The following is a 26,902-nucleotide window of genomic DNA, read 5'->3' as shown; positions in this document are numbered from 1 at the left end:
CCTTTCTTTGAGCAAGCCCCAGCCCCTCTACCTGAGGCTGCCCGGATGCTACAGAGAGTCCAGGCTGTGAGGCTGTATCCAACCCCTGTGAAGGAGGACAGCCACAAGGGCTCTAGTGTCTGCCTGGAGACACATCGCGGGTCTCAATTCCTTAAGGACAGGCCGTGGCACCTTTTGCCCCTCGCTGGGAACTCCAGGTCGTGCTGGGGGAATTTAAAGGAGCCTGGTGTCTTCATAATCTTTCGGGAAGGCAGAGGTGTGTGTGTGTGTGTGTGTGTGTGTGTGTGTGTCTCGCCTGGGGTCCCTCCACCCCCAGCCTCAGTTTCCCTGAAAGGGAGGGTGGAGAGGAGAGCCGAGCCCCGCCCCTCCAGGATCACTGCTGGGGGAGTTGGGAGAGGGAGCTGCGTGCGAGCCAGGCCACCAGGGGTTAAGCAGTGACCTCAGCCGCGCGCCCCGGGACCGGGCGGGCGGGGCGGGCTGTGCAGCGGCTGCAGGCCCTGGGCCGGGGCTGCAGTGGGGGCGCGGGGCTCGGCCCGGCCACCGGCGCCCGCGGCGGGAGCGGGAGGCGCGGTGGCGCGGTGGCGCGGAGCCTTTGTGAGCAGCGGGGACGGTGAGTGCGCGGCGCCCAGGCCCGGTATCCCGGGCTCCGGCAGCCGCTTTGTGTGTCCTCCGGGTCTCCCAAGTCCCCAGCTCTGTGTGCGTGGGTCCTTCTCGTGGTTGTGTCCTTCGGTGCCCCTGGAGTGTCCCTCTGTCTGGGTCTTGACTGGCCTTTGTGCTTCTGCCTCTCTCTCTCTCTCTCTCTCTCTCTCTCTCTGATCTGGACATCCCCCCTCCCCCCAGCTCTGTGTCATACTTTCCCCATCCCTCCACTGTGATTCGGTGTTGTGGGGTCCCCCACCCCCCATTGCATGAAGTCAGGTAACACGGGGGGTGGCTACTGTCCTGAATCAGCTTCTCCCGTCTTGAGTCCTTGCCCAAAGGCGGGACCAGCCAGGCCTCCCGCGGAGTGGGGTGTGTGTGTGTGGGTCAGCGGCAGGCCATGGGCAGAGCCCTGAGTGGGAGGAATGAACCCTGGGAAGACAGGTGTGAGTCCCGGTGGGTTCTCTAGATGGTGGCGATCAGCTTCCAGGGGGTGGCTCGGGAGAGGGAGCCAGGTGGGGGAGGGGCTGTGTTCCCGAGGGTGAGAGTCGCATTTGGACACGAGAGCCCAAGGACCCCTAGCTCAGCCCAAAGCAGGGAGATGGTACTGGGTGGGTGAGCTCATTTCTGAGGGGCTTTGGATCTCAGTGTTTGTTTCAAAGGCCTTGGAGTCCCCATGGGAAACCCCTGCCCAGCCTGCCCTAGGTCCCATCTGTTCCTCTCTGGCTGTGTGGGAGAGAGCAGGTTGTTCAGGCTCATTAGCACATATGGCCCTGCCCTGCAGCCAGCCAGCCCTATGGGTTTGGCTGTGAGCTGAAAGGCCCATCTATCCACCTGTCCACACAGCATGGGCTTCCTCAGAGGAGAGAGGAGGGCACAGCCGGAAGGTCTCAGGCAAAGCTCAGGACCCCTTGTCTTTTATCAGGCTGCAAACTGCTCCTCCATCCCAGCATGTCTGCCCGAGGCTGGCATCCTCCCTTTCACTGTACGCCTCTGTTCCCACCCTTGCTTCCTCTACAAACAGGTTCCGTACCGCACCTCTTCCAGTTTCTCCTTTCGGAGTACCTCCTCTCCAGCAAGCCAGGCAGGTTTTCCTATGCTCATAGGACTCCTGTCCTGAGGAGAGAGGCTCCTTTACATCTGGAAGGCTTTGGATGCAGTGGTTACTATGTCTGTTCTTGGCCACCAAAACTGCAACACGGCCTGGCACATAGTAGGTGCTCAATTAATAGATGCAGGAAACTGGTGGTTCCTACGTTTTTGCCCTTTTAGGTTTTAGCGTTAGGGGGCTGGGGAGGTAACTCGGTGGTAGAACACTTGTCTGTCACGTGCAAGGTGCTGGGCTCCGTCTCTTGTTCTACAACCAACCAACCAACAAACGGGGGAGAGCTGCTGGGCTCCTTGGATACCTGGGGACCAGACTATGGGAAGAGGGAGGATCTCGGTACAGTCATAGTATCTGCCAGTTGGAGGGCTGGGCTCGGAGCTCGGAGCTCGGAGCCTTGAAGCTTCTAAAGGAAGAAGGTGCGGGAGTTGCAGGATTATAGTCTTCTTAGATCAACTTGAAAAGACCAAGAGGCTGGTTATATAGACTGCTAATAATAGCTTAGGCTTATATTGTAGTTCACAGCCAGCCACTATCTCTTGTTTGACAACAACCCTGGTAATTAGGCAGGGAAGACAATCTGTTTAACAGATGAGGAAACTGAGCAGCCTCAGGGAAGTGGCCGCCTGAGGCTGTTAGTGGAGGAGTCTGGGATCCAGCTGGGGCCTCTCCACTCCATCCTCCTGGCCTTTGCAAGGTCTGTAACACCTCTGTGTTCTCTCCCTGACCCTTGCAGGCCAACAAGTCTCTGGTCCTAGAGAGGTCTAGAGTCCACACAGATTCAAACTCAAAAACAGTGAGTATTTTAGGGTTCTCATCCTGTCTCCCCAGATTCCCACAGACCCAGCTTCTTGTCTTGTGTCTCCAGAGAACATCCTCATCTTGGCTTCTGTGTGGGTCTGCAGATCCACTTTCCTTCAGGGCCCTGGATCAAGTGCATTCCCAGGAACTTTCTGTTCTTATGGGTTTGTGCAATGCTCTGGGCGGTGCTGTGCTGGAGTTAGCGTGTTTTGATGCGTGCAAACTGGTGACTGAGATTCAGGCGCTGACAGTTAAACAGCCATTATTCAATCATGAGGGAGGCTGGGGGTGGGGGTGAAGGCTCAGTGAGTGGGTAACCACTTGCTGCCCTGATCTAAGGATCTGAGTTCTAACCCCAGAACCCATGTGAGAGGTGGAGGGAGACAGGCAAAGTTTTAGAGGCCAGTTAGCCTGGTATATATTGCCACAAACAATGAGACCCTGTGTCAAACAAAACGTAGGATGAGGACCACATTGAAGTCATCCTCTGACCTCCACATATGCTGTGACATGTGCGTGCCTGCTTTTGCATATATGATCACACATATATCATACACACACACACAGAAACACACACATACAAAGATTTAAAAATTGGGAGTTAGGACCAGGTGTGGCGATGCGCGTCTTAATCCTAACACTTGCATGACAGGCGCAGGCGGATCTCTGGGAGTCTGAGGCCAGCTTTGTCTATGAGGTGAGTTCAGGCCAGCCAGAGCCTGTCTCAGAGGAGAAGGGGAGAGAGATGGCACGAAGAGACTTGATTTATTGAGAGCAGCTTGGCAGGGTGCAGGGGGGATGGCCCAGGCATTGAGAAGCAGAGCAAGATGTCCAAGTGACAAGTCATGGTGACATTCAGGGCATCCATGTGGCCAAAACTGCTTAAGGGTGGCTTAGGCACTGGGGACCACCGTCCCGGAACCTGCACAGATTTTGGGGCCACTTGAGGGAGAGGAGTTGGCTTGCTTTCAGATGGTTTGTGACCTCTGGTTGGCATTCAGGAATGACAGCTTACTGAGTCTGGGCCGGGGTCTGGACAGTGGCTACTGGGGCCGGCTTGTGCCAACACACAGGATGCATGGCTGAGTTCCAGAGATGTGCAGACTGGTCCTTTAACACAGCCACCCTCAGGACATGGACACTGTGACTGACTATGGTGGAGTGATGTGGGGAGCACAGCACAGAGAAGGGATGACCACGGGACAGTATCTGCAAAGGCTTAGCAACGGGAGTGACTGGGCCTCAGTGCGGCTCGGCATCCGGTGAACTGGGGGTCTGTGACAGAGCAAAGCCTTCCTCAGGTCTAGGTTGTTTTGGGGGTTTCTGGGCATCCATGAAGAAAGCCTGTCAGGCCTTCTGCTGGGTCTGCCCTTGGGGAGCCCAAGGTGAGCCCCTCTCCCCGTGTGCTTTTCAGTCCATCCTAGAAGCCCCCTGCTTGGTGTGCGTTCTGAATCCCACCTATTAGCACATAAGACAGACAGTGTCAGCCACTTCCTCCTCCTCCTCCTTCATCCTCCTCACACCTTCTTCCTCCTCCCCTCTTCCTCCTCCCCCCTCCTCCTCCCCCTCCTCACCTGCTCTTCTTCCTTCCTTCCTCCCCTCATCTTCCTCCCCTCCTCCCCTCCCTCTTCCTCCTCCTCCCCCCATCTTTCTCACCCTCCTCCCCTTTCTCCTCCTCACCCTCCTCCTTCCTACCCTCCTCCTCACTCTTCTCTCTCTCTCTCTCTCTCTCTCTCTCTCTCTCTCTCTCTCTCTCTCTCTCTCTCTCTCCATTGTCTGAAGTGGGTGGAGGGAGGGCGCTGTCAGAAGCCACTCTTACTCAATTTCCATAAGAAAACAATGATTAAATCAAGTAGGAAAATAACAGCCTTAGAAGAGAAGAGAAAACATCTCTGTCTGGATCCCTCCCAGACCCCCCTGAGCCGCTCACCACACAAGTGTTCATTCTATTGTGATTATTTTCCTTTCTTGAGATGGGTCTCGCTGGGTGGATTTGGCTGGCCTGACTGTTCGTTAGACAGGGCGCCCTGTAGACAGGGTTGGCTGGGAACACACAGAGCTCACCCTGCCTCTGCCTCCCGAGTGCTAGGACAAAAGGCCTTTGTCCCCATGACTGACTATTTTTATTTTTAAAAACATTCCTTTTATTTTGTGCGTGAGTGTTTGCCTGCATGTCTGTGTGTATGCAGAGGTCAGGGGAAGGTGTGGGATCCCCTAGAACTGGAGAACAACAGATGCTTGTGAGCTGCCATGTGGGTACTGGGAACCAGACCTGGGGCTTCTGCAAGAGCAGCCAGGGCCCTAACCACGGAGCTATCTCTCCCAACCCTTTAATGACACATGTATTTCAAAACCATTAAAAACAAACAAATAAACTTAGAAAATGCCAAAAATAACCCTTCACGGCACCAGCTCCAGACACCCTCTGGACAGGATGGTGTCTCAGCCTCAAGCTGCCTCTTGCTTGCCCCCTTGGCCTGTAGACCCACAATGCACCAGGTCTGTGCTGGCTCTGGAGGGGAGGGACCACTGCTGGAGTCATTCACTTGCCTGATTTTGCCTCTACTTCTGTAAAGTGGAGATCAAGCTAGCACTGTCTGCTCAGGGGGTGGGGAGCCTAACAGGCGCCTGGGGCAGTGCCCAGGGCGGAGTGGAGGTTTGGGTAATTGTTATGTGGGTGAAAAAACACTGTTCTGCACTTTCAGTGTGAGTCTGACCTGAGGCCAGAAAATTAAACTGTCAAAAGGCAGATTAATAAAAGAGAAGGCATGCGTACTTTATCTATGAACTTTCATTACATTTATTATCTATCATCTATGTTCATCATCTATCTACACATCTATCATCCATCTGTCTGTCTGCTTATCATTTATCTATCCATTAGTCATCTATTATCCATTTACCTATCATTTGTCTATCATCTACCTGTCTATCACCTATCTGTCTATCATCTGTCTATCTATCTATCTATCTATCTATCTATCTATCTACCTATCACTCTCTATTTGTCTATCTGTGTGTCTGTCTGTCTATCTATCACTTATCTGTCATTTATCTGTATATATCATCTATCTATCTATCTATCTATCTATCTATCTATCTATCTATCTATCTCTCCTGTGTGTGCATGTGCACATGTGTCTGTCCATATGTGTGTGTGTGTGTGTTTGTGTGTGTGTGTATCTGTGTACATGTGTTTGTGTACTAAGTTTAGTGTGTAAAGGTCAGAGGACAACTTGCAGGAGTCAGTTGTCTCCTACCTTGTGGGTCCTTGGTAATTGAATTCGGGTCACCAAGCTTGAGACAGGCTCCTAAACCCACTGAGCCATCTTGCTGGCCCCACATATTATTTGATGTTAATCTTTTGGAAACAGGGTCTTACTCTATAGTCCAGGCTGACCTGAAACTCATACATAGCCCAGGCTGTGCCTGAACTCATAAAAAGCTTGCTGCCCCAGCCTCCTGAATGTTAGTTAGGTTGAGCCTAGCCTTTAATTAGCTGAAATTTTGGAGACAGGGTCTTCTGGAACCCATGTTGGTCTAGAACTAAACTCAGTAGCCTAGAGTGACCTTGAACTTCTGATCTGTAACCTCCACCTCCCTAGTGCTGGCATGTCAGATGTGTACCATCATGCCTGCCTTATGCAGTGTTGGGGATGGGACCTGGGACCGTGTGGGGTCTTGACAGGCACACTACCAACTGAGCCCTGTTTCCCGCCCTATAAAGGTTTATTTATTTTTTAAATGCTAAGTTTTAAAAGTTGTGTTGGGGCTTCACGTGGGAGTAGTGCGAGCCCTGAAGAAATTAACATCCCAGGTTAACAGAGGATGATAAACATGAGGTGACCAGACAAGGGAGAAGAGCTAGGAAAGAGCTAGGGAACAGCAGTGAAGAAAGGCTATGTCAGTCAGCTACTTGAGGACACACTGGACAAAAGCACCTGAGGAAGGAAGGGTGTATTTGGGCTTACAGTTTAAAGGCACACAGTCCATCATGGCTGCCGAAGGTTTGCCACAGGAGCCAGAGGCAGCTGGTTACATTGTATCCACCCACAATCAGGAAGCTGAGCTACAACATTGTATCCACAGTTGGGCTAGCAGTAATGGTGGTTCTCAGCTCAATTTTATTCTTTTTCATGCCGTCTAGAACCTGAACCCCTGAGATGGTGTTGCCCACCATCAGGGTGTGTCTTCTCTCCTCAGTCAGCCTCTCTGGAAATGCCCTTGTAGGTGGACCAGAAATATGGCCCCTAGGGTTCTCTTCAATCTGCTCAGCTGAACATCAAGTTCACCCATTACAAATGTCCAGTAGGCCTCTAATACAGACAATATTCCTCCGCTTCCTGTTTCAGGGAGAGAGATTTATATCCTTGTCATAAGGGGAAATGTAGGCCCTGCTTTTAGACAGAAGGGAGCAGGCAGAGAGCATTCCTGTCCCTTCTGCTTGCACAGGGCCTTTAGCGCAAAAGAATGCTTACACCAGAATGACATATTTTGAGGTAACTTTCTTTTTACTTATGCTTTACACATTGTGTGTGTGTGTGTGTGTGTGTGGTAATGCTTGTATGGAGGTCAGAGACAAACTTGTGGTAGTTAGGTCTTTTCTTCTACTACTTGGGTCCTGGGGATTCAATTCCGGTGGTCAGGCTTGGTGACAGTGTCTTTACACGCTAAGCTTTGAGGACGGCTCACAGCAGATGGCATCGTAATGGTGGGAGTGTTTGCCAGAGAGGAATAAAACTGGGGGAAACTGAGGTCTCAGGGTTCCTTCCCAGGGCAGGCTATCAACAACCTCAGGATATCTGCTAGCTCTCACCTCCCAACCTTTGTGATCTGTTAAGAAGTAGCCTGTCTGAAGATAATTCATCTGAGACTCTTGTACTGAGTGGCCATGCCTTGGAGGCCTTTGCCTGGGTATCCAGGGCTGAGGGCCAGACTCAGGGTAGGAGACCGAAGTTTCCAAGCCAGTGGAGGGAATAAATGGATGGAGATGGAGACAGCGTGGGGGTTCAGGAAGGTTTGAGCCATTCGCAGGCGCTTATGCACTGTCCACCTGCCTCAGTCCCCCGAGTTGCCAGAGTCACTTGAAGATTTTAGCAATGTGCTGGCTGAGTCTGTTGGCTCCCGGGGCCATGGGGAACCAGGGTATAGGTTCAGGTTGTACCAGGAAGCTTGGATAAGCGTGGGATCAGGGTTATGTGTCTGAGATAGAATCAGCTAGAGTTTCAAACTAGGACTCTATGCAGAGGGTGGGCGGAGGGAGGAAGGAATCAGGCGACTTGTAGATTTTTCTTTTGTATACATGGTGGATGGCAGTGTCAGTGAATGGGCCAATTTTTGGGGAGTTGGGGGATGGCTTGGGGGGAACAGGATTTAGTTCAGGATGAGGTCACATTTAGAGGTTACATTTAGCTGCCAGGCTAAGTGGTATTGAAACCTGTGGAAAGTAAAGACTTTATTGCAACATCTGGGCAGGTGGAGGCAGTGGGGCGGGGGTGGGGGGGGTGGGGGTGGGGGGGTGGGGTGGAGGGGGAGGGGCTTGCACAGGGGCCACATGAGAGTCTGGGAGCTCGGTTGCGAGGAACCCAACCTGCAATTCTGGGGTGTGAGGGTGAACTCAGTACTCCGGGAAGATCAGCCCTAAGTCAGAGGTGTGAGCTGTGTAGCAGAGAGAGGCTCCCACAATGCCCAGCTGTGTGAAGGGAGGGAGGGCAGCTCTCCTGTTCTCCTGTAGCCAAGCTACTGTGTCCGTGACCTGGGTGACCTCCTTCCGGTCTTGCCAAGAGGATGCCAGAAGTGTGCATTGGTTTTCATCTGTCTGACGCATGTTTAGTGAGCGCCTTCTGGATACAGGCACAGGTGCGAGCAGACATTCACAGCTGAGGGGGAGAGGGACTCCTTCAGGCTCTGGGGGAGGGAAGACACTGCCTGGAGAGGCAGCCAAGTGGCCGAGTTAGCCCAGATGAGGGCAGAGTAGGGAGGGAAGCAAGGGGACACTGCTGGAGGACTCAGGACCTCTCATGGGAACCCTCTGATTCACCTGGAAGGTCTTTGGGGCTGTTCAAGTGTTGGGGTCAGGGAATAGTGCACAACTAGAATTTTTGGCCCCAGGACCTATTGGGTGGGGGAGGAGCAGGGGACACAGGAAGCCCTTTGAAGCTGGTCCACGCCCCCCCCCCCCATGACAAGCCCAGTGTCTGAACCTTGCTTGCTTCTGGTCTCTGCTTAGTTCTTTCTAATTTTTTTTTTTTTAATGAAGGAGATTTCAGAGAGGTCAAGCAACTTGCCCAAGGTCACAGAGCCTAAGAGCGCAGATGAAAAGGATGCTACCTCAGGGGCAGAAGCAGCAGGTTGAGTAGCCTCGGGGAGGGGCTCACAGGACCCAGCTTTCTGCCTTGAACTTCGTCTTTGTAGTCTCAGGGGCCTCTGGAGACAGGGAGCAGGGCGTGGGCCTTCCCGGAGCCACTTACTTGGTCTGATTGAAGGCTTTCTGGGCGTCAGTTTCTTGGAGTGTCCGGGAAAACCTCATGGGTCAGGTCCAGGATTCGATTCACTCAAGTCACATGAGGACGTTGAGGGAGGCGGCCCCACTGGGGAGCTGTGTTTCAGAGATGGCAGGCCCACACCTCATGCTGGGACGGCAAGAGATGGCAGGCAGGTTTCAGGGCTCCGCCCACTCAGAGTTTAGCCCCGGTGGGCGAGCCACCCACCCCCCAGACCTCCAAAGCAGGGATGACATGAACAAGGCCTACAGGAGTGGAGTCCCAACCACTGGCACCGGGGCTCGCCTCGGGCACCGCGGCTCATCTGGTTTAGTTGTTTTGTATGTATGTAAGGTGCAGGCTTATTTATCTTGGTTGTATAGATGAGGTGGCCAAGTGCGCGCTCTCAGCCCAAAGTCACATGGTAAGGACATATTAGGCTGTTAGCGCTGTCCGGTGAGACTCTGGAGCCCTCTTTTGAAACCCTGAGGGTTCCCGTCAGCCTCGATTTAATTAGGCATGTTGTCTCCTGCTGGCTTGTCACCAAGGTCAGATCTTGGTGGGTGGGGCTTTTGCCCACTTAGGGACAGTCGGTCTCTTCATCTTCGCCGGTTCACCGGACTCTGGTACTGCCGACTTCTCAGAGCCTTTACCATCTGCATTATTCCGCTGTGGTGTCCCCACTGCTCTTGACCCTCGAATGCTTCCATTCCCCGGGTGAGAATAGCCTGTCACATAGATGCTGCATATGAGTCTTCAGGACGGTTGACACCTATGGCCCGTGGAGTTTGGGGACATCCCTATGAGCTGTGACAAGTTGTGGCCAACAGATTCCCCTTCCCAGTTCATTTGTTTCTGCACCCTGATTGTGGGACATCACTTCCCCGAGTATAGGTCACGTGACTTCATCCTGGCTGGGATGGCCAGGGCGACCTGGCTCGTGGCGGGGCAGACATTTGGGCAAGGAGGGAGGACATGGGAGGGAGGACTCATTCAGGGATTCCTAGAAGGCTTGGAAGTTGCATCAGGGAGTCTCTCTAAGCGGGCCAAGTGTCTGCAAAGGGCAGGTGTGAACAGACGGTCCGAGTCCCGGAGAACCCACGAGCCAGAATTCTGATCTTAGTCTGTGTCAGATGGGGCCCTGGGCGGTCGGCTAAGAATGCTCATCTCCGAACCTCTTAGGGAGGAATTGGGGGATTTACTGGGGTCGGAACCCGGGGTCTGCTTTCATTCCCACCCTGGCGCATGCCTGGCAAGTGCTCTACCACACAGGGCAGCCGCAGCTCAGAATCTGCCTCTTCTTGGATGGGTCTGAAGGTTGCAGTCTAGGGCAACCTAGACTTGGCTTGGAAAAGGTTGCGAGATGCTCGGAGCTGGAAATGTTTGCCTGAGTGGCCGCCTTGTAAGGGGAGCCCTTTGAGGCTCCCCTCTGAGCTCCTGTTGCCTGCAGCAGCCCCTCCCCGCCCCTGCCCTCCTGCAGCCTCCCGAGGCTCCTTGGCTATGTGCCTGGTATGCCAGTACTGCACAGATGAGGAGGTCCCTGGATGGGAAGCGGATGCTTGACTTGCACCTATGGAGATACCTGGGCCAGCAGACCTGGCTGGGCCTCGGTCTGCAAAGCTCCTGGGTCTTTGGTGTATTTGTTTGTCTTTCATTCAGCAAACATTTGTGAGGCCTATGAAAGAAGGCCCAGGGATCATGACTGTTTCCAGTTATCGCCTGCTGTACTGGTGATAGGCATGGGTCCTAGAGGAGGCCTAAGCCGGGTGGGGGACACAGGGCTCTCTCTGCAAGGTATCTGAGTCAGACTGAGAACTTGGGATGCAGCAGGGATTCCTGGGGATCTGAGCTCTAGTACGTTCCAGGTTGGAGTAGAGTTCCAAAACACTTCTGATGAGTTCCTGTCATTTCTTCATCCATTTGTTCTTCTGTCTTCTCTACTAGTCACCTGCCCTGGCGCCCAGGTATCCCTCTACTTATCCATTCATCCATGTATCCATCTACCCACCCATCATCTACCTATCCATCCATCCATCTACACATCTATCCATCTATCCATCTATCATCCATCCATCCATCCATCCACTCACCCACCTATCCATCCATTCATTCACACATCCATCATCCATCTATCCATCCACACATCTACCCATCCATCCATCCATCCATCCACACATGTATCCGTCTATTCATCCATCCATCTATCTACCCACCCACCTACCCATCCTTTCATTCACACATCCATCCATCCATCATCTATCCATCCACACATCTATCCATCCATCCATCTATCCATCCATCCATCTATCCATCCTTCCATTCATCTATCCATCCTTCCATCCATCCACACATGTATCCATCTATCTACCCACCCACCTACCCATCCTTTCATTCACACATCCATCCATCCATCATCCATCCATCCACACATCTATCCATCCATCCATCCACCCACCCACTCATCTTCCATCCATCCATCCATCCATCCATCCATCCATCCATCATCCATCCATCCACACATCTATCCATCTATCCAACCATACATTCATCTGTCCACTTATTTATTTATCCATCCATCTTCCCATCCAACCATCCATCCACTCATGTATCCATCTACCATTCATCCACTCATCTGTCTCTCCATCCGTCATCCATCTGTCTATCCACCCATGCATTTATCCATCCACCCTTTAGCCTATCCACCTATCCAAAACTCATCTATCCACTCGCCTGTCACTAATCTTCTACTAGTCTTCTATCCATCCACCATTTGCCCTTCCGTTTACCTACCCACGCTTCCATCCATGCACTGATCCGTCTACCCATCTACCATTCATTGATCCATCCATCGATTCACACATCCACCTGTCCAGTCTTTCACCTGTCCATTACTCATCCACACTCCCACCATCTATCCTCCAATCCACACACCCCACCCACCCACCTGTCTATCCATCCTTCATCCTCCATCCTCCTATCCACCCAGCTCTGGGTCCCTCCTCACCCCACCCCACCCCAGTGTGTGCTGGGGACCTCAGGGACCTCGATGGACAGAGTGGAAGCATAATCACTTCCCTCTGGGAGTCAGAAAGCAAAGCAAATGGCTGAGGCTCTGAATTTCAGGTGCCCAGAAGGGCTTGTGTCTGGCTAACCTGCGCTCACCATGGGAGGCTTTTAGCCTGGGCTGAGGCTGGAGAGAGGTAGTGGCAGGGTCCCAGGCAGATGAGGTGGGAGACAGCCTTAGATTGGAGGGAGGGTCCTGCCCTTGGGGATTGGGCAGGTGGGTATCCCTTTCCTTCCCAAGCTTAAGTTACGTTTGTCTTCCCCTTCTCACAAGGCTTGGTCCACAGGATCTGCCAACAAGTGGTGGGGCAGCAGATGGGTCAGAACAGGGCCTCTGAGCCCCACAGAGGAGCTCGGCTCTGTGGGGCTGGTGGCTGTGTGGAGTCAGGGAATGCCACTGTTACGTGCTGTCATAGCTACGCAGACCAAACTGAGGGGTCCGAGCTCCCTCCCTTCCTCCTCTGCCTTTCCTTGCTGTTCTCATGCCCTGTCACAGTGGGGAATGTGTAATGAGTGGGGTCATGTAGAGGTGACGGCTGAGACCCTTAGCCTCTTCAGTTCTTTCTGCCATGTATATCATGGGCTAAGCGTCTCAACCTCTCTTGGTCTCTATTTAGCTTCTCTATTTTGGGTAATAGCAGTTGTTGCAAAGACTAAGAGAGTCATATCGAAGCTCGGAGCATAGTTAGCGCGCAGTGAGGGTCCAGGGGAAATGTTCTTTGCAGGCAGCCTGGCCTCTGTGGCTGGTATTAGCAGTCTCGACGAGGGAAGACTAGATTCAAACCCCACCTATAACCCCAGACTGACACCAAGTCCTCAGCAGGCTGGCTCAGAGCTCTGAGCTCAGGTTTCCCGTCTGTCTGGGGACAGACAACCCAAGAGGCCAGGAGCCTTAGGGTCTGACTCACTTGCTTTGTGGCTTCTCTCTGAGGCTGGAAAAACTCAGGTCCAAACAGGCAAAATGAACTTTGGGTTTGGCCAGGTCATGGGGTCATGCGCTGTAGAGACTATGGTCAGCTGTGGGTTCTACAGGTCATGTGTTCATGCCCCCACCCCCTCCACGTGGTGTCCTTTGGAAATGGGCCCGTGTGTGTCACGTGACTGAGGTCTTCACAGCTGGGTGCTCTGGCTGGGGCGCTGGCGCTGGCTTGGCTGTTTCGTCTTCCACAGGCTCACATACTATCCCCCTCTCCCTCACTTCCTGCTTGGCCCATACCCTTAGGTTGGGTGGGGCACGCCTGATGCTCTGTCAGATCTGGGTCACCACAGGTAAATATTAACCCATATATCTGGCTTCCATCACAAACTTGTCTGGACTGGCTTTGGGGGACTTAGCTGAATTGCAGGCTGGTCAGGGAGGAAAGGACGCTGGTTCTTTACTAGGGAGTGTGTTCTCCTTGAGCAGGGCCGCTGCGAGAGGGCCGGAGGCTAGCTCAGGCTCACATGGCCGTGGGGGCTGTCCTGTGGTCCCGGTTACCCTGCACACTCCTCCTTGTGTCACTGGGACCTGGAGCATCCTTGCTGTCTGGCCTATCCCAGGACGCCAGAACGCCAGGGATGACGGGGCCTGTAGCTTGCCCTCTGCCACGCTCATGTGAAGTGGTGCCAGGCCTGCCTGGCTTTCCTGAGTCTGGGTTGGGACCTGGGAGTGAGTGACCCCTCTGCCCCCCCCCAAAGTAGCCAACCAGGCATCTCTGGAGGGTCACTCCTTGAATAGCGCCAGACCCCAGGTGTTGAGTCATATTTATGAGAGGACCCACGTGCACGGCCAGCACGCAGCTTGGGTCTAAGGCACCTGGGTTCCAGTGTCTGAGTTTTTCTTGTGCCTTTGTCACATTCAGTGTGAGGGAGTCCTCTGAGGGGCAGGAACAGAGCCCCACGTTCAAGACGGTGTGAGGACCGAGTGATGGGCATTCCTAAGAGCAGGCACTTGTGGTGTGTGTGTGTGTGTGTGTATGAGTGTGTCTATGTGTGTGTGTGTGTGTCTGTGTGTGTGAGTGTGTATGTCTCTATGTGTGTGTCTGTGTGTATATGTCTGTGTGTGTATGCCTATGTCTGTGTATGTGTGTGTCTGTGTGTGTCTCTGTGTGTGTGTCTGTGTGTGTGTGTCTGTGTGTGTCTCTGTGTGTGTGAGTGTATATGTCTGTGTGTATGCCTATGTCTGTGTCTGTGTGTGTGTGTCTGTGTGTGTATGCCTATGTCTGTGTCTGTGTGCGTGTCTGTGTGTGTTCTGTGTGTCTATGTGTGTGTGTCTATGTGTGTATGTCTGTGTGTGTATGTGTGTGTCTGTGTGTGTGTCCCACTTTACCCTAGTTCTCAGTGGTCACTCCTATGGCTGAGATCCACCCTGGGCCTGAGGTACATAAGTCTCCTCCCCATGGCCTTGGCTGCTGTAGACAGGACAGGGAGGGGTCAGTGCACTGAAGGTCAGTGCTTTGGGGGTGAGACGAGCTGGGCTGAGGAGGAGACGCTGGCTCACCGTCTTGCAGTCAGAGGTGGCCCAGTAGCCCTGTTTAGAAATGTCCTCACCTCCATCTCAGAGGGGTCATGTCAGAACTCCAAGAACACCGATATCATGCCATAGCTGCTGGGCGTTGGTGCCCAGGGCACATGACCCAACTTCAGGCCCAACTGGTCCCACAGTGGCTTGGGGTGGGCTGGCTTTCCTGCTGACCCGGGGCCAGCTCTGTGTGGCATTTTCTCAGGCCCACGAGTCACAAGGCTAGGAGTTCCTCTGCAGACTGGCCTTCATTTCACTTTCTGCAATTGCCCCCCTAATATGGTCTCCTGTGGTTTCCACTTTCCCCTGCTGGGTGCCTTGTCCCTGAAAACCTGGCAGGAGGTGTCCCCTGGAAGACGGCCGCCTGCCTATGTATGGGTCTGTGGAGGACTGTCCGGGGCAGCCGGGTGGAGGCAGTGGGGTCACGTGGCTCAGTGCTTTGAGTATCCCAAGCACCGGGTCTCCCGGGGAGGCTGCCACAGGCCAGGCTTCTCATCCCAGGGGTCACGCTTCTCCCTGCAGAGCCAGCGTCTGAGAGGAGTCTGCTGCATTAATGACAGGCCCAGGGCCACCTGGGCCACACCCTTTGGGGTTGGGTTGGGCGCGGGAAGGGAGGCCGCCAGACTCACAGGGAGAGATGACAGGGCTGACCTGGGGAAGGAAGGACAACTGTGAGTAGGGAGCACTCTGTGCAGGAGCGATGATCCTTGCTCCTCGGTGCTCCAGAGGAGGAAGCAGAGCTGCTGGGGTGGGTGGGAGACACCTACCCCACAGCGGTGTGGGTGTGGAGAGCCTACTCACACCAGGCACAGGGCTAGGCTCCATAAGCTCTCCTGGGTCAGGGCCCTTTTCTTTCCCCCACACGGTTATTATCTCCCCGTAACCACACAGAGGCTTCACTGTGGGGCCTTAATGACCCTGGGCTGGGGGAGTGAAGTGCTGATCTGCCCAGCAAACTGAGCCTTGGGGACGCTGAGCCCAACAGCGCTTCAGGTGGCGGCTCTCAACCTTCCTAATGCGGCGACCCTTTAATACAGTTCCTCGTGCCTGCCGTGGTGATGATTTTTTAATTATAAGATTATTTTTGTTGCTACGTCGTAACTGTAATTTTGCTACTGGTATGAATTGTAACATAATTATCTGATCACACAGGGTGGTCTTAGGCAATCCCCGTGGAAGGGTGTTCCACCCACGGTGGGGTCACAACACATAGGTTAGGACAACAGGACTAGGAAGATATATCTGGTTTCGCCCTCACTCTACCTGATTCTCCATTCTGGGCTTCAACCCATTCTGCCCGGCCCCTTAAGGGAGGAGTCCCAGTACTGGCTGGCTGGGGGCTTCCGAAGGCTGGCGGAGAGATCCTGTCATTAGCCTACTGTGACTCTGGGATCCTGCCACACATCTTAGGTGTCCCTCAGCCAAGTCAGGGCAGGCAGGACACATTGCAGGCCAGCACTGTGGGGTCTCTTTCCTCCCATGGATCTGCCGCCACTTGACCTGGGCAGTGGCAGATCCGCCTGGCTGGACCCCCGGTGTCCTCAGAAGTGCGTGTGCCCAGTCCCTCACCAGCTAGAATTCCATCAAGACTTCTGTGTTTGCAGAGAGCTGTTTCCAGGAGTCCAGGGCTGGGACCCTGCGTCTGTCAGCTTTCTGTGAATGTAGCGGGTGAGTGCACAAAGCATCTCGGGATTGATTTTGGCACCTGCTTCTCGGTGACACTGGGCAACCCAAGGCACCGTGTTCTTGGTGCTGTGCCCCGGTGAGGGACCTGGACTCCAGGCAATATGCTCATCCCAAAGTGAGGGGCAGGGCAGGGCAGCTAGGCGGAGTGGCCGGAGCAGAGACAGTTCCAGGACACGGATTCCCGTGGCAGGCCGCTGTTCTAGCATAGCTGTACACCATGATGCCGTGGCTGGACGAGTGTCTGTGGGGGGCCATCCTGGGCACCATGGGGTGTTCGGCCTCCACTTGCTTGGTGCTAGAATCACCCTCCCACCCCCGCTCCACCTGGTTGTGACCTCAGCCCGCCCCCCCACCCCCCACCCCCACCCCCGCCTTCACAAGATCCGGTGGCTTATCAGGCACTATAGCATGTGTTCACAACCTCGGCTGCTTGGAAGACAAAGGCAGAAGGGCTGGGGCAGGATGGCTGTGAGTTTGAGCCCAGCTAGGGGTACACAGCCAGAGCGGATCTGACCGTCTCTACTCCCAAAATAAAATCCATTGCCTTGGATAGGCAGGAGGCCCGCAGATGTGTGAACTGAGGGGAAGGGATGCATTGGAACCCAGCTGTGACCCTCTCACCCTCGGCAGGAGCAAAGAAGCCAGAGAGCCCCAGACGCCCATATCCCTGCTGTGTAGACGCTCTGCAGGTGTCTGTGAGGTGAAGGAGCCCTAGCAAGCCAGGGCTGCTGTGTCGACCAAGGCCCCACAGAGTTGGCTGGGGCTCTGCCTGGTCTGCATGTCCTCTTGACGGATGTGGTGGGCGGCCATCGGCTGTGACCTAGAGAACCAGGGAGGAGCCTTGCACCTGGAGAGTTGAGTTGGAATTGGGGTGGTGGAGGGTGGTCTGCTAGAGTCTCAGTAAGCCCTGGAATGCTTGCTGACCTTACGGCTTCTGTGAGCACAGGGCCATGATTATGTCACAGGACAGCATCTTCCTAGAGCCTCATACCATGCCGGGGCCTAGGAGCCACCACCACCACCATTATCATATTGTCATCACCATCACTGTCACCACCATCATCATCATCACCATCACCATCATCACCATCATCATCATCACCACCACCACCATCATCACCACCACCACCACCATCATCACCACCACCACCACCACCATCACCATCACCATCATCACCACCACCATCATCACCATCATCATCATCATCACCATCATCATCATCACCACCACCACCATCATCATCACCACCACCACCATCATCATCATCATCATCATCACCATCAACATCATCACCACCACCACCACCCATCATCATCATTTTGCTTTGATTTCTAAGACAGGATCTCACGTAGCCCAGGCTAGCCCCTTATTCACTATGTAGCTAAGGATTCCCTTGAATGCCTGATCATATTGCCCCCCAAGTGCTGGGATTACAGCCATGGGCCTCCGTGTCTGGCTATTCCGTAGTCCTTGGCACATGATCAGGCGGCTCCTGGGTGGCGGAAAGTCAGAGACAGAGGCCGGCTTTCCCGACGCTCCTTTGAGAAGATGCAGTGCACGTGGGAGGCGAGACTACTGACCTCCGTTGCCAGGTTTGAGCCTCTGACTCGGAAGATGGCGTCCTTGTCCTTCATGAGAGCCGCTGGCCATGGGGCAACCTTGGGTGCTCCTGCATGGTGACGTCTTGGCAGGCAGCATCCGTGTGGTGACCTGGGTATCACCCCATTCCAGCATCGTTTAGTATAAATTGTTCTGGGTGCCGGCAGTGTATGGAGAGGGAGCTGTCTACCTCACCTGCCCAGGCCACAGGTCTCTGACAGGCTACTCGGGCACTGTGCACGTCCCTGAGTGGGTTTGCTGGCCCTGTGCATGCGTGCGTGTGTGTGTGTGTGTGTGTGTGTGTGTGTGTGTGTATGTAAGTTTGTATAATTATTTATTGTGTGCACCTACACACATGTGCACATGCATGTGCATGTGTGCTACATGTGGAATGTCCCTGGGGTTGAACTTAGGCCATCAGTCTTTGCAGCAAGCTCCTTTACCTGCTGAGCCTTTTGCCAGCCTAAGCCAGTTAGTTTTCAGGCCTAAGAAGGAAGTGGAAGCTTGGGTCCCCGTGTTGGTGGCTCTCACTGCAGATGGGTTCTGGGCTTGGGGCCCTGCAGGTGACTCAGTGCAGCCTGTATGGGCTCAGGGGCTGGAGGTCCTCTCCCTGCCACTCGGTGACCACGGTCATTGCTGTATTATTTTTTTTTAAAGATTTGTTTATTCATTATATGTAAGTGCACTGTAGCTGTCTTCAAACACACCAGAAAAGGGCATCAGATCTCTTTACAGAGGGTTGTGAGCCACCATGTCGGTGCTGGGATTTGAACTCAGGACCTTCAGAAGAGCAGCAGGTGCTCTTACCCACTGAGCTACCTCTCCAGCCCCACTGTATTTTACATAATGAAAGAAACATCTCCTTGCTGTCTAGATTTCAACTTCCGCCTCTCCTGTTGAGCCTCCACCCCTTGTCCTGGAGTCACAGTTGTAGAGAGGACAGGAGACTTGGAGAGCTAAGGGTTAGCTCACCATTGGGCCAAGCTAGTGGCTATCCCAGAATACACCAGCCGTCTCTCATTCCCCACGGTGAGTGCCGCTGTGGACCAGACACTGTAGGGAGGCCTGGCCTACACGGACCCATCACTATCCCAGGAAGGGCAGTGAGGGGTTGGGGGAAGCACTCTAGCCTGGGAACTATGTGATCATTTATTCATTCAATTAGTGGTACTAAGCACCTAGTACATCTGGGCTCCCGCCGAGGCATTTTATAGGAATGGCTACTTTATTGATTTGTTGATTTATTTGCCGTGCCAGGGCCTCCTGCAGCTCATTTAACCCTTTCTGGGCCCTGTGTGGTGAGGGCTCCCAGTGGAAGAGGAAGCCATGATCAGATAAAGGAACTGGAGTGCTCCAGGATCCTGCCCTGCTCACGGGACCACATGGGGCAAACACATATGCTGGCAGAATTCATTCTTCTTAAGGTGGTGGCCAGAGTCTGACAGTGGCACACAGGGCCTTGCAAGGATATGTGGTAGGACAGAGGTGGCTTCAGAGCCGGAGGGGACAGGGGTAGAGGCCTCCCTTCTCCACAAATGTAGGGTGGGTGGCAGTTTAGGGCTCTGCGATTTCAACAGAGTGGGGGAGGGAAGCTGGGGTGAGAGAGCAGGGAGCACCAACTGAGATATGGGAGAGAACAGGGAGCACCAACTGAGATATGGGAGAGAACAGGGAGCACCAACTGGGATGTGGAAGAGAGCAGGGAGCACCAACTGGGATGTGGGAGAGCAAGGAACATCAACTGGAATGTTGGAGAGTGGGGAGCACCAACAGGGATGTGGGCAGCCCCATGGTCCCTAGGAGTCTTTTGAGGCATGCCTTGGATAGCGGTCACTAGTCCATTTTGTCAGTTGATTATGAAAGTGAGTAGGAGTTTGGGGCCAAGGTCATGGACCTGACTATTCAAAGTCAGCGGGGCTCAGGACTCATCCTTGCCAGGGTTAAACGCCTCTCTCTGTCCCTGATCCTCCATGCCAGCCTCCCCCGGCTGGTCCCACACCCCTGGTAGACAGACCGCATCTTTTCTTGGAGTCAAGTTTTCTTGATGCAACTGTCAGCCCGATCCTGGGGCGTCCTGCCAGCTCCCGTGGACTTTGGACATTGGGAACCAACAGCCTTGGCGTTTAGCTGTGGACTTGCTCTGATAAACTTGACTTTGGATGGCTCTGAGCCTCAGTTTCCTCTGTGGAGCGGTGGTGTCAGACAGAGTCTGTCTTGGGGCAGGGTCAGAGTGTGTGAGCCTCCCCCAGCTTCCTCCAGCTGAAGCCCACTCCTGTTGTGGGAAATATTAAAACAGGTGGGTTCTCCTCCTGCGACCTGTCTCCCCAAGTCCTAGCTCCGCCTCCCTTTTCCTGTCCAATCACAGGCCTTCCACTGCCCTGATATGATTGGACAGGTTAAATCTTGCTACACATGCTCTCCAGGGAGGAAGGACCATGCTCCTTACAGGGCACAGCCTAACATCTTTGAGAGTTCAGTGGTTTTTTGTGTGTGTGTGTTTGTGTGTGTTTGTGTCTCCTGGGCTAGGAGGTGCTCCCAGACCTTCCGAGTGCCTTGGGCTTGACCTTCTGCTGATCTAGAGGCGGCAGATCTGCTGCCCTGCTTGCCCTGCCTCTGACGGGAGAGCCAAGCTGTTTTTAGCTGAGTTTTACAGACGCGCCTTCCTGCTGAGTGCTCCCGAGGTCAAGAGGAAGAGTCCACGGGCTGACTTAGAGCAGGGCCCTGAAGCCCTGATTAGAACCAGATAGATTCTTGTGGCTCTCAGAGGGCCTTCCACTCTCCACGTCTAGCCTGGTCTCTTCCCTGGAGAACTGAGTGAGCCGCCCAGTCCCCACTTGCCTGCCCGTTCCTGCTGCCCACAGAGCCGATGGTGACCACCAAGGCGGTCCAGGGTCCTGGCCTCCTCACTGGGCCACATTGCTTCTGACTCACCCAAGGAGGAATGTGGTGTTTTGGGAGAAGTTTTTTAAAAATAGCCCAAGTCCTTCTCTGCCCTGCCCCACCCCTTTCTCCTGATCAGTCCCTGGAGAGGACCTCAAATCTCTTTCCACACTGCTTTTTGGAGTGCCCGCCTCTTGCACAGCCCAGAGCGTGGCGAGGGTATCAGCCCGGCTCTCTCAGATGAGATGTGGGTGCAGGCTGAGGCAAGAGGAGGAAGCCTGTTCTAAGAGTGGGCACCCAGTGTTGGCATTCTCCCTCGGGAAGCTGCCCCGGGGCAAGGAAGCCTTCCCTCCCTCCCTCCCTCCCGCCCTCCTTCAGTTGATGCAAAAACCCACAGCTCTCATCATAAAGGGAATGAGAGAGAGTTTATTCTGGAGCCATTTTTGAGCGATCATAGCCCGGAGACACAGATTTTCAGCTCCCACACAGTCTACATTCCAACATGGAAGCAGTTTTATGAAATTTTTTTTGTAGTTTTGCAGAACAACAAAAAGTCATAAATCAAGGCATGTTTAAAGCCCCTTGGTGGCAGGCACATTAGAGAGCGGGTACAGCAGGGGCGGGAAGGTACTCTTCGGGCCCAAGAGGCTCTCTGACAACATGCTTAGTATTTGGATTGATGAGACGTAGTCACCTGCTAAGTTAATAGACAGCAGAAAAGCTTTTATCTGTTGGTACAAGATGTTACTTCTAACCTAGCGGGGGCCAAGGAATGGCTTCTCTGGAGGTCCAGAAAGTAGCCCAAGATTAGGTAGTTTCTGGACTGGCAACATTCCAACCTCCTCAGGGCTGCATCAGCCAGTTTGCTCCTGCAGGAAGCTGCCCCTCTGGAGTTTCCCCTCACTCCCCATTCACTAAGTCCCTCTAGCTCCTCCGAGTGCCAGGCTGAGCTCCTGTGGGTAGTATGTGAACACCAGCCACCTTCCTGTCTCTGTGGTGGCCACAGGCTAGGAAGGGGACAGGGATGGGAGAGACACCTAAGGGTGCGAGGAGGTAGCTCAGGTACCAGAACGTGCACCTTGCATCCATAGAGTCCGGGTTCGATCCCCAGGACCTCGTAAACCACATGTGGGAGCCCAAACCTGGAATCCCAGCAGCGGGAGGTAGAGGCAGGGGTATTAGAAGTTTGAGGTCATCCTGGGCTAGGTAGCAAGTTTGAGGCCAGCCTGGGCTACATGAGACTCCCCATCTTAAAGCCGTGACTTGAGTGGAGTGAGCTGTCAGGGAGACACGGGAGCAGAAGCAGGGAGGTGAGGGCCTCATGGGCCAGGATGAGGTAGGAACTTGTGAAGCTTCCAAGCAGAGGATTAACTTGGCTCCTGTGCTCACCAGAGAGGTGCAGGGGGGAGGGGCGGGAGGCCTGTGAGGTTGTAATATCAATCCAGGTTAATGGTGCTCATGGGTTGAACCAGCTGGTGAGACAGGCACAGGCACTGGGCATGCCTAAAGGAAAGACTGCAGGGTTGTGGATAGATAGGACCAGGAATGTGTATGTGTGTGTGTGTGTACACATGTGTGCACATGCGTGCGTGCGTGAGTGCGCATGTGTATTCACATGTGCGGGTGTGTGTGCATACATGTGTGTGTGTGTGTGTAGGACCTGCTCCCAGGCACTGCTGGGAGCAGAGCTGTTGTTGTGGGTGGTGAAGTGAACTAGCCCACAGGGAGGAACAGGTGGCTAGCTGTCGGGAGAGCCGGGACACCGTCTGGTGTGGACTCAGAGATTGAGACTCCAAGGCCAATGGAGTCAGGGTGCCGAGCAGACAGCAGGCAAGAGGCTGATGTGCAAGAGAAGGGCGGGGCAGGGCCATCAGTGTGGAGACAGCGGCTGGGGGGCAGGGAACCACAGCAAGGGTGAGGTCACTGGGGGTGGGGTGGGGAGACTGTCTGGTTTGAGGCAGAGCCTGGGTTTGAGGTGTGAATCAGGGGCAGAGGCAGGAAGGTGGATGACAGCAGGTGAGGCGGAAAGGGAGACTGAGGAAGGGAGTGGTGGGTGTGTGGAATGAGGGGGGTTCTTGTGGTGTAGAGCCTCTGGTGACCTCAGGAGCCCGCTCACAGTGGCGGGGGTGGGGGTGGGGTGGCCGGTGAGCAGAGAGGGAGACCAGGAGCTGGAGACAGAACCAGGCCTTGCTTCTTAGAAGCCTTTGTAGTGGTGTGTGGAGAAATGGGGTGATAGGTAGAGGAGATGTAGGGTGAGGGAAATTCTTTTCTCTTCTTCTCCTTTTTCCTTCCCTCTTTTCTTTCCTCCCTCTATTCATCCCTCCAGAGCAGGGTCTTATGTAGCCCAGGTTGGCCTTAGACTTGTGTATCCAAGGATAAACTTGAGTTTCTGATCCTTTTTTTCTCCTTTTGGTTTTTCAAAACAAGGTTTCTCTTTGTAGCCTTGACTGGCCTGGAACGAACTCTGTAGATCAGCCTGGCCTCAAACTCATAGAGTTGCCTGCCTCTGTGTCCCAAGTGCTGGGATTAAAGGTGTCTGCCACCATAGCCTGGTGGACTTCTGATCTTCTATCCTGCACCTTCCAGAGAGCTGAGACAGGCACATGTCACTGTACCAGGTTTTATGTGGTGCGGAGAGTTGAACCCTGGGCTTTGCGCATGCCCAGCAAGGTACCCAACTAGTTGGGTTATAGCTTCAGCCATGTTTAAAGAGGTCTGAGCTGGGTGGAGGTGGCGAACACCCTTGATCCCAGCACTCGGGAGGCAGAGGCTGAGTTGTGGGTCAGCCTGGTCTACAGAGTGAGTTCCAGAACAGCCAAGGCTACACAGAGAAACCCTGTCTCAAAAAAACCAAACCAAACCAAATGGAACAAGGCAAAACAAGGTCTGGTAAGTAGCCCTGGCTGGCCTGTAACTTTCAAGGTAGACCAGTCTAGCTTCTGATTTGTGGCGACCCGGTCCCTGCCTCCTGAGTGCTAGGTTACAGGCGTCAATCACCCTGCCGGGTATGTCTCTGTTTTTAAGGCGGGCAGTCGCACAGCCGTAGAGACGAGCTAAGATCTGTGCTGACGTCAGCATTAACCTGGAGAGCGGCTCTGTTCCAGCTGCACATTCTTCCTTTCGCACCTGAAGTTTTACCTCACTGTGGTGTGAGCACAGAGGCCAGGGGAGGAGCAGGTGTCACACACTGACCATCAACATGCATTGTCACATGCTGTGAAGGAGGTGACAGACCAGGCAGGTGCTCCTGCTGAAGAGGCCCTCAGGGTTTCATTTGTGTGTGTGTATGTGTGTTTGTGGTATGTTATGTGTGGTGTGATATGTGGGGTGTGTGTGTGTGATATGTGAGGTGTGTACGTGGTCTGTGTGTGATTGTGTGTGTGGTATGTATGTGTTCTGTGTGTGTTGTATGTATTTGTGGTGTGGTGTGTGTGGTTTGGTATGTGTGTGTATATGGTGTCTGTGTAGTGTGTGTGGGTGATTGTGTGTGTATGATATATTTGTGTGTGATGTATGGTGAGGTGTAGGATGTATAATGTGGTATGTATGGTATGTGTATGGTGTATGTGATATTTGTGTATGTGTGTGGTGTGTTTCATTTGTGTGGTGTATGTGTGTGGTGTAATGTGATATGATTTGCATGGTGTGTATATATGTATGCATGTGGTGTATGATATATGTGTGTGTGTGATTGTGTGCATTGTATGTGATGTGTGTGGTATGGTGTGTATGTGGTATATGTGTGGTGTATGTGGTGTATGTTCGATGTATGTGATGTATGTGTGTGTATGATGTGTCTGGTGTGGTGAATATGGTATGTGTATGTGGTGTGTGGTGTGTGTGTGTGTGTGTGTGGTGTGGTGTGTTTCCATGTGCTTAACAAGGTCAGAGGACAACTTTTGGGCTCACTTCTCTACTTTCACCTCTTGAGACAGGGTCTTTCTTTCCTGATGTTGTTCTGCACACCGCAGCATAACTGGTCCATTAGCTTCTGGGCAGTCCTGTCTCTGCCTCTGTCTTGCTGTGATTGATTGATTGCAGGGTGTGGTGCTGCCTTGAGCTGTGTTTATTTGTGTCTTCCAGGGACTGACCCGAGGCTGTCAGGCCTGCAGGGCCAGCACTTTCACCTGCTGAACCTTAGTACACTGTCAACCTGGATTCTTAGCCTGCAGATGACTGCATGATCTCCGTGATCTGAAGGGCGGGAGGTCACAGGGAGGGGCCGCAGAGAGGGTTGTCTTTCACTAGGTCATACTGTGGCCTTTGCTGCCTTGCTGGGTAGGTTGCCATTGGACTATGGTGGGAAGCTCTGTGAGTGTGGAGGAAGGTGGTGGTGTGCAGCTTAGTGCCTACCTGAGTGTGTGCTGAGCCCCCAGGTGTGTGTGCTCTTAGCGTGAGATCCCTTGGTGACCCCTGATCAGGTCCCAGGCCAAGATCGATCGTTCCTCACCGTGACCCTGGGAGCCTTAGTTGCTCAGTGCGCAGGCTCCCACTTCACTCAAGCAGGGGAGTTAGCCCAGCTTGGACGCAGCGAGCTTCAAGGATGCTCTGCCCCAGTGCACTCCACATGGTCTCTTCATGAAGGTGGGCTACAATACCCACCTGCCCCGGCCAGGGGCCTGCCCATCGGAATGGTCCAGGTCATTCCTACCATAGGGCCAGCCAGTACCTGCACCGGGTGCCTGGCGCCTGAGAACAGGTACCTGGGTTCCTCTGGCATCAAAGCCAGCAGGAAGTGGGCACTGTGCCCCTGAAAATGCTTATTGAATGGCACAGGAGTGAGAGAGTTGGGACGTGAGGGAAGAGGGGTGAGATGAACCCCGAGGAGGTCAGGGCAAGTGAATCAGAGTCCTAGGGACAAGGCCACTGTTGTGCCCTGGTCTCAGTGTTGAGGCCACTCATGGACTTTGAATGCTTCTGACATTTGGGGATGGATGTCTGTGCGTCTCCCACCATATCCCAGAGTCCCCTTAAGATGCCCTCCCCAGATCCCTTGGCTCTAGCCCACCACCCTTCCCCTGCTTCATTAAGCCATGACTTTCCTGCTCTCAGAAATAAGGGTGGCAGAACTCTGTCTTAGCCTGGCCCCGGTTCCCTGGGAAGCGGCTTCCTTTTCCAGGTAGGGAAGCTGGGTTGGCCAGAGGGAGCGATGGGGACAAGCCCAGGTCTCAGGCTCACCCATCTCTGCTCTCTGCGTTTGGGATGTGACAGGGAGCCCTGGATCCCCAGAGAAGAGGGCGGAACAGTCCAGTTGATGGATTGGAGGAGGTTTTCATATGCACTCCAGTCTGGCTGGCCCCTGGGGACATCAGGGTTAATGTGTCTGGGACTGGGAGGGGCTGGGAATCTGAGTCTGGTGACAGCCAACTTCTCCAGCCAGCAGCTTCTCCAAAGGGCTCTGGTTTCCAAGGCAACAGACCCCAGAGTCCCCTCTGGCCAGGGCTGTGGGTAGCTCCTTCCCACAGAGGCCCAGGGGACTGTGCCCCTCACTCTTCCTTCATTGACCAGGGGCTGGCCTAGGAGATCTTTGGGATGGGGCGGGCGCCTACCCTGAGCTGGGGACAAGGGAGCCTTTGTTCCTAGGTTGCCTCCATTGACCAAACCTCCCCCACCCCAGGGAGGAGAGACTCCCTCCCTGTTCCCTGTAAAGAAAGGAAGTTTAGAGACAAGGGCCTGAATGACCCAATGTCTGGGGGCTCAGTGGCTGTGTGGCCCAGAGGGGCAGAGCCAGGGCCTTCCCTCTCTCCCAGTGTCTCCAAGCTGAGTGGCCTGTAGACCTCAGGGACATCCCTAGCCCCTGTCAGGTTCTTCCGGGAAGAAGGCTGGCGAGTTTGGGAGACACGAATCGACCTCATTTCTGCCCTTTGGCTGGTCCTGTGCTGGAAGAAGCCATCTGTGAAATAGAATCTCCCAGTTAGGGCATTTATGAAGAGCTGAAGTGTCCCCAGTGCCATCTCCACCCTCTGTGCTGAGGCCAGGACCTCACCACGATCACATGTGTGCCTCTTGATTCCTCTCTGCCTACTTTCTTCGCAAGCCATTCCTGTGTGGAATCTCCACCCCGTGTCCCTTGCTGCCAGCGAATTGCAAGGGCTGGGCTTTGCATGGTAGTCATGGTGCCCCCTCCTGGCTGGGACTCAGCCCCA

The 26,902-nt window shown here is 53.9% G+C and overlaps 1 protein-coding gene across 1 annotated transcript in view; it reads left to right on the top strand.

Moving 5' to 3' along the window:
- The first annotated feature begins 487 nt into the window (after window positions 1-487).
- Arhgef10l (Rho guanine nucleotide exchange factor 10 like) overlaps window positions 488-26,902 on the top strand; it is a 143,384-nt gene continuing 116,969 nt past the window's right edge. The window contains exon 1 of the mRNA XM_052177902.1: window positions 488-610. The gene's annotated coding sequence lies outside the window, so the exon portion shown is untranslated. The remainder of the gene's footprint in view (window positions 611-26,902) is intronic.

Source organism: Apodemus sylvaticus, chromosome 3 (genome assembly GCF_947179515.1).
Source record: "Apodemus sylvaticus chromosome 3, mApoSyl1.1, whole genome shotgun sequence".
Lineage (NCBI taxonomy): Eukaryota > Metazoa > Chordata > Mammalia > Rodentia > Muridae > Apodemus > Apodemus sylvaticus.
Note: the sequence above shows the minus strand (reverse complement) of the source record. Positions and strands in the feature narration are given on the sequence as shown.